Here is a 13,440-nt window from a genome sequence, read left to right on the forward strand (position 1 = left end):
GAGAGGGCCTATAAGTAAAAAAAAAAAAAAAAAAACAAAAAAAACCCTCAAGTTAAGTCACTGTAATAGTTCTTAAGAGAGTGACAAAGTAGAGGAATAATAATACTACAGACATTTATGTTAAGTTCTTACTGAATCCAAGGCACTGGAATCCTTATTTTACAAATACTGGAACTGAATGAAGGTTAGAGCCTCTCAATATTTTCCCCCAATTTATGTATGCTGCAAGTAAATATCCTGCTGGCCTTTCCTCCTAAGTCACAGACACCTGGTCTTGTTCCAGTTGTGAAAAACTTATGTGATGAGTGAAAAGATGGTAAAAATAATTATATGCACTCACGAAAAGTTAAATACTTAATTAAATCTCAGGATACCCACACCAGGTTATGTAGAGGAAAAGAAAATCACAGTACTATTGGTAGGACATATGACTTTACTACCAACAACAGGGTATTATAAGAGAGACCCCAACCAACTGCTACAGAATTGTGTGAATCATTGATCCTGAAGGATATCTGGGTATGTGTCAGAATGAGAGCATTAGCTGATGGCAACAGAAAAAAAGTGGACAATTACTTTGACGTTTGATGTATTTTCTGTTTGCTTTCTTCCTTGAATAGTTAAGGTAAAGTGGAACATTTTGAAGAATAGCCACCTGTCACTTTGAGAGGAACACAGGTGATCGGCTAGATTGTCTGTCAGCATTGGCTGACAGGTTATCCACAGCTTTTCAGCCTTATCTTTTGTAATCCTACATGATACCAATGAGAATTCAAGGTGAGGCAAACATTTAAAACATAATGACCCTGAATAAAGAACTTGTCATCACAATGAAAAAAGAGATTCCAATTTGCCCTTGTGGGTTTTGTTTTATAAATGTTTTTTAGTCTATTCTTTTGAAAACATCTCTCCTCTTCCTAACCTTCTTCCTCCTCCCCTACCCCATCTACTTTTCTCCTACACTGAGGCAGTAATTTCTATTTGGAGAAATCACCCCTTCTGTTTTGCCATATAACTCTATTGCAGAGTCCTTGTTCACGTTTTGTTGTTGCTGTTGTTCAGAATTTTCATGAAGGTGGTTTCACAGAGATATTTTCAGGTATTTCCAAATTGAACAACTACTGAATTGTTTTACAGACTAAACATAAAGTAATGGCAAAGGTTAAAATAGGATTATCATTTCTGGATTTTAGGATCTTCTCTGGCTTTTTTAGTCTTTCACAAGAATGATTATCCAATAATGACTTTTGCTGATATGCAAAATGTTCCCTAATACCATTCCAATCAAGGAATTTATATCCACCTCACTGCAATTTCTCTCTCTCTTTTGGAAACTTTACTTTGAGTGATTAAATGCATTCACCTGTAATTTCCTCATTACTTTAGACATGAAATTTTAGCAGGGCATAAAAAATAGAAAGAATGATTACATGTAACATGATAAATTCTCTTTGCCAATGGAATAAAATATCTAAAGAGACAGCTAATTCTAGAACACAGTATAAAAAGACAAAGAGTTGGAAAGTATGAGAGAAAATGTAAGAAACATTGATGATAGTAAAAATTCTAAAATCTCAGTAATACTAATATAAGGCCACGGATAGATTTCAAAGAGTCCTAGGATAGGAAAAGAAATTACATTTTTTCCCAACAGACTCTAATTGAATTTAATATTTTCTTCAATTAGGAGTGTAGAGAAAAAAATCAAATCATAGTAGTATTGGCAGTACATAGGATTCAACTATAAACAGAAATTACAGATATTTTCACATGATGGTATATATTGCTACAGGTATCTCAAAATATAATTTATGTTCATCATTACATCAGAATTTAGATACCTGTTAAATCTGTTGCTAGATAATTTTATGGATGCATTCATAAAGAATAATATTACATATCATACTTTTGAATATTTTGATAGCTGAATTTTAATATAACCTGTTTCCTTTGTAATCCTATGTATATAATTTTACACAATTTTCATTCTAGTTCCATAATCTTTACCAGATCTCCAGAGCGGTCTGAGGCACAGAGATTGCACTATAGGGGTTCCAGAGGTAGAAAGCAGAGTCAATAAAAAGAAATAATAGAAAGAAACATCCCTGAGCAGAGGAGATAAAAATCTTTAGATAAATGAATTCGTGGTCAAACCAAAGTATGAAAAGTGATTAGCAATCTTGGGTGGAGACTGGGACCGTGTAGAAGAAGGATCATTTTTCTAGTTACTTCTTTTTTATTTGAAAAAAATTAAAAACCTGAATGTATTCTTATATAATTTTTTAAAAAAGGTACAAATTTTAACATACGAAGTTAAAAGCGATTACATATTATAAAAGAGCCTCATGTGCTGGTTTCATGAATATGTTTCATGAATATGAAACCACTTAATGACAGGGGGATGACGATTTGAACGGAAACCAGAGTTTAGGCATGGACTTATTATAATGTAGATGAACAGAAAAAGTGGAGATAAGCAGAAGAGAACGAGAAATGTTTAGAAGACAGATTTCTCTCCACTTGGTGACCAGTTAAGTCTTTAATATGAAGGAAGCATTTGGGGTGACCCCAAAATGTCTGAATTGGTTGAATGGGAGGTTAGCGGTGCCATCGACAAGAGTTTTGGATATGTGGAAATTAAGATGACTAGGGACACTTAGGTGATCTAAATGGCCAAGTACAATAGTCATCTGATATAAGTCAGATGCTCAAGAATAAGATCTCTGCTAGAGTTGTGGGTTTGGCTATCATCAATTGAACAGATGTTGGCAAACTCATGGGCTGATATAAAAATCACCAAAGGATAGTGTGAAGTGAGTAGAGGGTTCAAGATCGAGTCCTAGATGAACCATTTAAGCAAGAGAACCTTTTATTCATTAACTAAACATAGATATTCCACACATATTCCCTGACTCCTAATTTTATTGCATTCTCTCACAAAATGAGAAAAAAACTTACAACTTGAAAACAATAGGTCAATTACTAAAAGAAACAATGCATTCTTTATATAAATGAGTAAAATTTTGAACCAGTGGGGGAAATATAAAATAATAACAAATGAGGGAAAAAAATTAAATTAGATGCTTCCCAAAAGGTAGAATTGTTTATTTGATTCTATCAACACACCAATTACCTTCCTATTTAAAGATCAGTGTTCAAGATGTTTATTTTACTTTTTTCTCAGTTTTATTTATCAACAAACATGGTAATAATATTATTTTCTATTTTTGTTTGTTTACTTGCAAAGTTACCTCACCAGGCCAACAGCCTATAAAGGTCAAGCACCTTCTATTTAAAATATTGTTCAAAAACATGTTTTTTCCAAGATGAGGTCATTTTGGATAATTTTTTACTCACAAACAGTTGTGTTTTCCTGAAACTGTTTTTGTTTCACTTGTGATCTAAGACCAGAATCCCCAAATCCTTTCTAATTTAATAGACAATGTTCTTTTTGATGTCTCAAGAAATGTTTCAGCATTTTCCATCTGCTTCCTGTGGTTCCCAAATCCAATAACACTGTTTATAAGATGTGTTGTTTGTTGGTTGGTTTGTTTTCTCTTTTTATCACTACTCTTCAAACTTTTGAAGCTCTAGTTGTTGTTACTGTTGTTGTTATTGCTGTAGTTTGTTTGCATAAAGCTTGAAGGCTATGCATTAATTGTCAACTCCTAGTGCCTGAGCCTGGAGGTGACTTCAAAAGTGAGAACTGAAGGAGAATGGATATGTTTGGGAAACAGATGGAGACAGAATGGACCTTGTGATGAGGACTCTGCAAAGCTGGAAGAGAGGGGGCATTTTGTTTTAATGTCTGATTTTGACCTCTGTCACTTCACATATGTGTAATGTTAGCCAAATTATTGAGATTTTTTTGGACCTCAGGTTTTTCATGTGTAAGATAGGAATAATAAAGCCACCTGATTGTTGTGGGGTTGAACGTTTGTAAAGTGTCAAGGACTATGCCAGGCATGTGTAAAAAACATCCAATGAAAATCATTATTACCTTTTTTCCTCTTATTATTACTTAACATTGACAGAATTCCTAAGAACAGGGCAAATATTAATAAATAACAGGAAAAAGGCCCACAGTATTGAGGAAGAAAAAGGCTAATTATTTGTTATTTACTTTTTAAAGCAAGGGCAAGTGAAAATAAAATTAAAAAAAAACCTGCCAGTTAATTATGAGGAATAAATCTTTACTACATATTTATATCTTTAGTGGGTTGAATAGTGTTCTCCCAAGATTCATGTCTGCCTGGGATGCCAGAATGTGATTTTATCTGGAAATGGGGTCTCTGCAGATGTAATTAAGGAAGGATGGAGATGAGGATTAGGATGGGTTCTAAATCTAATCACAGAATCCTTGTAGGAGACTTGAAAGGACACACAGAGACATAGAGAAGAAGGTGATGTAAAGATGGGGTTAGAGATTTCAGTGATGTTGCCACAAGCCAAGGAATGCCTGGAGCAGGCCCAGACCGGAGGAGGCAAGGAAGATTCATCCTGAGAGACTCCACAGAGAGTGTGGCTCTGCCAGCAACTTGATTTCAAACTTCTGGCTTCCAGAAGGATGAGAAAATAAATTCCTGTTGTTCTGAGGTAGCACATTTGTGCTAATTTGTTATGACAGCCCTAAGTAACTAATATAATGTCATAGAAATAGTTCTGAGTTGGCGGGGAGTTGTTTTTCTTCCCTTTAAAGAACCCAGGGAGTTCTTCTTTCTCACAAGCTAAGTATTGTCTCAATTTCATTTCTTTTAATATATTCTCCTATTTTTTTCCTACAGAAAACAAGTATGTAGCAATTGAGGTATCTATTACAAAAATGGAGTATAATACTCCATTTTTAGTAAGACTAGTAAATATGTCTTTTATGTGTTGGGAATTATAAATATTTATTTTTGACAAATGTGTGAAAATACAACTACTTAATCATTCTACTCCTGATATATCCAAAGAAACTTAAAACTAAAACAAAATATAATGAGGAACAAGTTAAAACAGTAACTTTTAGTTAACTGGGCAGTGAGGTAAGCAGAATAATGCCCCCCACTCCCCAGAACAAAACAAAATGAAAAGAAACGAAACGAAACGAAATGAAACAAAACAAAACAAAACAAAACCTAATCCATCCTAATCCCTGCAACCTGTGAATATGCTATGTTAAATGAGAAAGGGACTCTGTAGGTGAGATTAAGTTAGAAGTTTGTGATAGGGCGATGATCTGAGATTATCCAGTTGGGCTTAATGTAATCACAAGAGATTATTCATTTACTTATTTAATAATCTTGTTTAAATCCAAGTTAGTTAACACATAGTATAATAATAGTTTCAGGAACAGAATTTAGTGATTCATCACTTACATATAATACCCAATAAGTGTGCATCCCAACAAGTGCCATCCTTAATGCCCATCATCCACTTAGCCCACCCCCTCACCCAATACCCCTTCAGCAATCCTCAGTTTCTTCTCTGTTTTTAAGAGTCTCTCATGGTTTGTCTCCCGCTCTTTTTGTCTTATTTTTCCTTTCCTTCCCTTATGTTTATCTGTTTTTGTTTCTTAAATTGCACATATGAGTGAAATCATATGTTATTTGTCTTTTTTCTGATTTATTTCGCTTTGCATAATACCCTCCAGTTCCATCCACAGTGAATAGTACTCAGTGATCAAAAAATCTTTTTAGAGAGGGAGTTAGGAGGGTTAGAGACAGACAGAGATTGGAAGATGTTATGCTGATGGAAGAAGAGGCTATTAGCTAAGACATGTAGGTGGCTTCTAGAATTTCGAATGGACTCTCCCCTAGACTCTCTAGGAAGAATATAGCCTCCTGACATTTTAATGTTAGCCCGTAAGACCCATGTCAAACTTCTGATCTACAGAATTATAAGATAATAAATTTGTGTTGTTTAAAGCCACTGTGTGTGATGATTGGCTTACAACAGCCAGAGTAAAAATATGCAGAGAATTTATATAAATTCCAAGCATAAAATCTTAGTTTTTTCAAGAGTTGACATTTCTATGTTCGTCAACTATGAGCAACAGAAAATATGGTGCCATCTTCAGATAGGAATTCCTATAGAAATCATAAGCACTGTCCAGTCTAAATCATAAACTGTGTCATATCACATAAAATTATTCATCAATGCAGAACTGATAGAGAAAGATATTTCAGGGAAAAGAGTTTTGGACTTACAAGTAGATGTGAATTTAGTCCTCACTATCACTAGCAGGCTGGAGGCTTAGGACAAGTCACTTGACCTTTTTTGATGACAGTTTTCTCATCTATACACAAGTAGGTTGGACATTTGGTCCTTTCCAGTTTAAACAAATTGTACAACAAAAACAGAGTTAATACGGTTGCTTCTATTATTCTGTAATGCTGATCTTTCATAATATTACCAATTAAAAATATTTTGTTTTTCCAGATTTACTACAGCATATTTATGGATATAGGGGATTAACACTTGACTAGAACACAGAAGCACTGGATATACATTGGTTTATTAAACATGTAACTCACTTTCTACTTTCCTCACTGCTGGCTTTCTCATAACCATTCAGTGCTATGCAGAAGGGTTTTTAAATGGGCCCAGGAAAGCAGTGATATTCCATTTAAAATATGGCATTATTACATGTGACAGGATAAACCACTTAAAGCATTCATGTCTAGTGTAACAAGATAGTAAACTGTCTCACATCTATCTTGTAAGTTTTACTCCATACTTGAGTTAACTAAAGACATGTGGCTAGGGGCGCCTGGGTGGCTCAGTCGGTTAAGCGTCTGACTTTGGCTCAGGTCATGATCTCGCGATTCATGAGTTCGAGCCCCGCATCAGGCTCTGTGCTGACAGCTCAGAGCCTGGAGCCCGTTTCAGATTCTGTGTCTCCCTCTCTCTCTGCCCCTCCCCTGCTCATGCTCTGTCTCTGTCTGTCTCAAAAATAAATTAAAAACATTAAAAAAAAAATTTAAAGACATGTGGCTAAAGTCCAAGCTAGAAAAAAATAAGGATGCTTTCTCAAAATGCTCAGAAAGAAACAATTACTGTGCTGTCAGTGGATACTATTGCATCACCATGTTAACATTCGTTTCCTCTTCCCCTTTTTAGGGTGGGCAACCAGGGGAAGGAGAATGGAATAGTCAGTTTGGTAGTTTAACGACAGCTTCCCACCACCTTCTGCACGTTCGGTAGTCTTGGTGGTAAAGCTGTATTATGTTTCATGTAACAGTCCAGAGAGTGTGCTGAATAAATGTTGGCAACACTTCACTGAGAAGTCATACCATCACACACACCAGAGAAGGAATGTTTTGATCAATATTCACTGAAGTCACCGGCACTCATTCTATTTCATATTCTCTGTACATCTCAGTTCTGTTATGCGTCTTCCACAAAAATAAAATAAAAAAAGGAAGAAATACAGCTGAAATCTCAGAGATGTAAGTGTAGCCCATTCTTCGAATAATTTTTGGAAGGCCTTGATAACAAGAACACAGATCAGAGCACTGGAGAGGGTCCAAATGATGCATGAACATCTTTTCAGCTACTCAGTCTTGTTTTCCTCATGATAAATCAGACTTTGGTCTGGTAAAGAGATAACAAAGCTAAAGGAAGTAAAGGTGGGATGGAGCTGGGATGCCTGAGAGGAATGTTAAGCAAATCTTACAAGATGTTTCTGTCTTTTGGATCAGATTGAGTCTAAGGGAGACTGGTGTGCAAAGGTTGAGTAAATTCATCCTGAACAGAAGCAGATTCACTGTAAAGCTAACAAAGCTCCATTGTCAGGATTGCTCACCTGTTTGGCAAAATTAATATATTTTATCAATCAGTTTAGATCACGGTCTCTTTCTTTTTTTTCAGTTTTTAGTATTTTTATTTAATTTATTATTTTTTAATTTACATCCAAGTTAGTGAGCATATAGTGCAACAATGGTTTCAGGAGTAGATTCCTTAATGCCCCTTACCCATTGAGCCCACCCCCCCCCCCACAACCCCTCCAGTAACCCTCTGTTTGTTCTCCATATTTAAGAGTCTTGTTTTGTCCCCCTCCCTGTTTTTATATTATTTTTGTTTTCCTTTCCTTATGTTCATCTATCTTGTATTTTAAATTCCTAATATGAGTGAAGCATTATGATATTTGTCTTTCTCTGACTAATTTCGCTTAGCATAATACCCTCCAGTTATATCCACATAGCTGCAAATGGCAAGATTTCATTCTTTTTGATTGCTGAGTAATACTCCACTGTATATACATACCACATCTTCTTTATCCATCCATCCATCAGTGGACATTTGGGCTGTTTTGTATACCTTAGCTATTGTTGATAGTGCTGTTATAAACATTGGGGTGCATGTGCCCCTTCGAAACAGCATACCTGTATCCCTTGGATAAATACCTAGTAGGGCAATTGCTGGGTCATAGGGTAGTCTACTTTTAATTTTGTGAGGAACCTCCATACTGTTTTCCAGAGTGGCTGCACCAGTTTGCATTCCCACCAACAGTGAAAAGATCACTATCTCTTTGTAGACTGACTTTTTTTTTGGTCATGGGGCAATGGAGAACCCCTAGGTATGTCTTGTATTAGACTAAGAAGAAGTTGACTTTGTTGTATTTTAAATAAACTTAGCAATAAAATTTTAGGGATTTACAGTCATTTTCATTGATGGTTAAGTTACAGCTGTCAGGCCAGAAACACTCTGACTACCTACTGAGCTGATGTACTAAGCTTTCTGACAAAAGGTGCAGGGTTGGGTGCTGTACTGTGACATGATTGTATCCTCTAGTGCTCAACACTGTGACAGTGTGAGTAGTTGAGGAGAAAAATAATTTGAAATACTCAGAACCAAAAGTCTGTGAAATGGTCTTCCAATCTGACAGGTCGTATATGAAATAAACGTGATAGAGGATTTTCTCAATTTTGTAACCATTCTAAGAATTTACATGTCACAATCAGTAATGAGCTGTGAAGCTGGAATGAGCTACACTGGAATGTCACTAATTAAAAAGAAATTATTTTGGTCACCATGCTAGTGGAAAGACTGAGTTATCTTTCTAATCTTTCCACAGAAAATGATCTTGCAAAGTCCTTCTCAAAGAGGACATCAATGAATATATACACAGGAAATTACAGGGAAAATTATTATAGAAGTGTCTCTGACAGTTAATTAAAACAATGTAAGGTTATTTTTCTCAATTTTATGATATGTATGGTGTGTATCAGCTTTCTTAAATTTGTAATGTGATGTGATCTTTTTTTATTCTAAGTAAATATTCATTTTTGTATTTAATTCTGAATTTTTAGTTTTGTGTTCCTTATTATCATTATGATTATTATTATTATTACTTATTTTTATTTTAAAATTTTATTATTTGTTATTTACTTTATTATTTTCTTAAAGATTTTTATTTTATTTTGAGAGAGTGACAGAGTGTGGATGGGGGAGGGGCAGAGAGAGAGAGAGGAAGAGAGAATATCCCAAGCAGGCTCCGTGTTGTCAGTGCAGAGCCTGACAATGCGGCTGGATCTCACAAACTGTGAGATCATTATCTGAGCTGAAATCAAGAGTTGGATGCTTAACTGACTGAGCCACCCAGGCAACCGTAAAATTTTTTTATTTTTTAAATATTTATTTATTTACTTTTGAGGGGTGGGGAGAGAGAGAGTGTGAGTGAGTGCAGAGCCAGATGTGGGGCTCGATCTCATGAATCGTGAGATCCTGAGATCGTGAGACCAAGAGTCGGACTGGTAACCAACTGAACCACCCAGGCACTCCTGGATCCTTTTTTACGTAGTATTTCCTATTCCATTGTATGAGCTCTAAGTCCCATAAAACCTAGAAAACGAATGAAATTCGTGCATAGGCTAAAACATATCATTACTTTTCTTCCCCAGGAAAACATTTTTTTTTAAATACACATCTGATGAATTGAGAATGCTGGATAGCATATGTAAGAGCAGTCTTGTGAAAGCCAGACAGGCCTCCTGAATGTTGACGGCAGCGTGCGGTAGCCCTGTGTTGCTATGGCAGTTAAGATAAAACCCCAGAAAAGCAGATAAAACATCACTAGGTGTAGCAGCAGACCTTCCCTTTGCAGGGAAAGAAGCTCTCAAACAGCAACAGCCCTGAATCAAACCTGCTTCACAGACATCCAGAGAGCAATTACTGGAAACATGCCATCTCCTTGCAAATCTTAATCTGCCTCTGTAATTTTCTTGGCATAAACACTCCCTTCTAAATAACTGTGCCCATTTTATTGTTATTACCAATCACATTTTCTTCTTCAAGTCAAAACAGAAAATAATATGACCTGAGTTAAGTAGATATTAAATGCAAATTTGCTTCCTAACGATATTAGGACTTCTCCAGAAAGCTGACAAAACTGCTTGCACAGTTTATAAAGCACAGGAGCTTTTACAGTCGTGCCATCTGATTCGTAAAGGGACTACAGAACACTTGAGGGGAACATGTGGTTCAGGCTCACTTTAAGTCCTACGAGGGTAGCTACTCTGCTTTTGTTCTTACATTTCATTCCCAGTGACGTCTGTGGTGGCTGGCAAACAGTAAGAAGCCACATGAGTATTGCCGAATGAATAAATATGCACCAATTTAGGCTTTTAATAACTGTTTTTTTTTCTCCAGAAAATTAGAAAACATTTCCTGATAAAATTTCAAATACACTTCGATCAATGTGTCAAAATGTATTTTCAGTTCTTGTCCTTAATATTGTAAACTTTGACTTAATTGGGGGAAAAATCATTGTCTTGCTTTTTCTCTTCACTTAACTCACACTTTCCCCTTTTACTTTCCGTATCTTTGAACTAAAAGGATCCCTTGATCACTGTGTTTTTTTAGTGGCCACTTTTGAATTTTAAAGTGCTTTGTGCTCCATCAATGTTTTCATGACAAATCTCTGATGCCATCCCTCTCTACAAAGCACAGGCATCCATCTGGAGATCTGTAACCGTGTTTGCACGTATTCATTCATATTTCTGTCTGCCATACTAGGCTTTAATATAATTGAGGGTGTGTACAACCAGCACAGTATCCATTCGGTAAATGCTTGAAATTAGCACAGAAATAGCACAAGTTCACTGTATATATTAAATCAAATAATGGTTAAGAAATATACTTTGGGGGGAAAGATAAAAACAATTTTCTGATTTTTATGATTTTTTCTTGTATATTAGCAGCATAGGCCTAGGCAATATTCTAGAATATTTTTCCTAGATCATAAAGAGAACAGAAACAATCTTTCTTTTTCATCATTTTGCTTTCTCTTTCATAACTCTAGTCACCAGAAACATTACGTCCTTCCTCTTTTCTTGACACTTTTCCACCTGGTCCCCACTTCCCCAGCCCAAGCGTGGATCACCTGAATGTATGTTGAACACTGAAACACCTGCATGTTCTTTTTCTTCTGGAAAACACATGTCTTAAAATTCTTGGATCAAAAGAAGAAACAAAAGGAAATGCACATATATCAAATGACTAACAATATAGGTCCATTAAAAAGTCAAGAAAGGCAGGGGTGCCCAGGTGGCTCAATCGGTTGAGCGTCAACTTCGGCTCAGGTCATGATCTCACAGTTCGTGAGTTTGAGCCCTGTATCGGGCTCTGTGCTGACAACTCAGAGCCTGGAGCCTGCTTCAGATTCTGTGTCTCCTTCTCTCTCTGCCCCTTCCCCACTTGCTCTCTATCTCTGTCTCTCTCTCCTTAAAAAATAAACATTAACACTTTTTTTTTAAAAAAGCCAAGGAAGGCAAATGTGTTTGCAAACCACACATATTTATATCTCACATGGGCAATATTTCCTATATATGAAAACTGTAGGGAGAATTTAATGACTCTTAATGCAAAAGAGCAAAGCAATACTTCTAAGGTTTTCAAATGTGTATGATGTAATTTGAAAAAAGACCAAATGTTAATTAAGATAATGTTTTGAAAAGAAATTTATCTAATATTTAAACTTCTTTATTGTCCTGAGCCTCACCAAGGTGACAACTTGTGGTCTAATCTCTCCTTTTTTCGCAGTGAAGCTACCTTTTTTTTGTCAGCAGACTCACGTTTGTGGGTGTGAGGAGGAAATAAAGTGGTGTGAACTGGAGGGCACAACTGTTGTTGCCCATCCACAGTAAAATTCATTGGGTGGAAAAGAGGAAATGTGAGTAGCAAACTGATTGCTTGATGTTGCCAGCTGTATTCCCTTGCTCAAAAGTAATTTTGTTAAATTCTAGAGAAGGTACCACAGTGGCAGAAATAACTTGAATATAATTCAGAGAGTGCTTTTAGGTCTTGACATACATGCTAAAATTTTTACATGTAAACAATGTTAAATATTCTTGTTCACTTTTTATCATGGGGCATTACAGGTCAGTGAAATCTACAAAAAAGGTGTTAGTAAGTGTCATTAGCTTCTCGGTTATAATATCTTAGCATACCTATTTTAATATATATTTAACTCAAATTGCCAAATAAGACTATTCAAATCCAAAAGGGTCACGGATATAAACAAAATAGTTTCTTGCTTTTTTAACTGGGAAAAATGGTGAACAAAAATATTAAGAAAGGCCTTCAGTAAACTGTCAGAATGTAACGGTAAAAATAGAATTGATTTTATTTTATCTGTAAATGTTTCTTGAATTTTTTTAATGTTTATTTATTTTTGATAGAGAGACACAGCATGAATGGGGGAGGGGCAGATAGAGGGAGACACAGAATTGGAAGCAGGCTCCAGGCTTTGAGTCGTCAACACAGAGCCTGACGCAGGGCTCGAATTCACCAAAGGTGAGATCATGACCTGAGCTGAAGTCAGATGCTTAACTGACTGAGCCACCCAGGCGCCCCTAATTCTCAAATTTTTTTTGAGGCTGTCAAATATTTCTGTACTAATTACTAAAGACATCTATCCTTTCATGAAGTGTTGGAATGGGGCTCAGGGATGAGAAATCAGACCCAAATCAAGCAAGTGCTATCTTGCTATCGGCTATCTTTATATCAATAAAATATTAGACCACTAACATTTAAAGTTTATTCTGGGCTGGGAATTGTTTTTTTTCCCCCTAATATTAAACTCATTTAATTTTCATAACAATCACATAAGGGAAGAAACTATTATTACCCCCACTTGGCAGGTAAGGAAACTGAAACTCAGAGAACTACTCTGCCTGAGACTGAATAGCTGATGAGTGGCAGACTTGGGAAGAACTTGGAAATAGTCCGCAAAGCTGCCAAAGCCAACATACTGTAATAAACCATAAACATTAGCTTTGTAAGAATATAAAATAATACTTGAGCAGAGTCGCTGTTAACAAAAAACTTATTATTTCCTTGGAAAGAGAGGAGAAGATATACACATGTTAAAAAAAAAAAAACAAAACCCAAAAAACCAAAAACAAGAATGTGAAGTCAGGGCCAAAATATGGGCTACAGAAAAACAATAGAAGT

General features: G+C 35.8%; 1 protein-coding gene across 3 annotated transcripts in view; it reads right to left on the reverse strand.

Moving 5' to 3' along the window:
- The window catches only part of GRID2 (glutamate ionotropic receptor delta type subunit 2), a 1,475,947-nt gene that overhangs the window by 182,742 nt on the left and 1,279,765 nt on the right, over positions 1 to 13,440 (reverse strand). The gene's annotated exons all lie outside the window — the stretch shown is intronic.

The sequence above is a fragment of the Leopardus geoffroyi genome, chromosome B1 (genome assembly GCF_018350155.1).
Source record: "Leopardus geoffroyi isolate Oge1 chromosome B1, O.geoffroyi_Oge1_pat1.0, whole genome shotgun sequence".
NCBI classification, from domain to species: Eukaryota; Metazoa; Chordata; class Mammalia; order Carnivora; family Felidae; genus Leopardus; species Leopardus geoffroyi.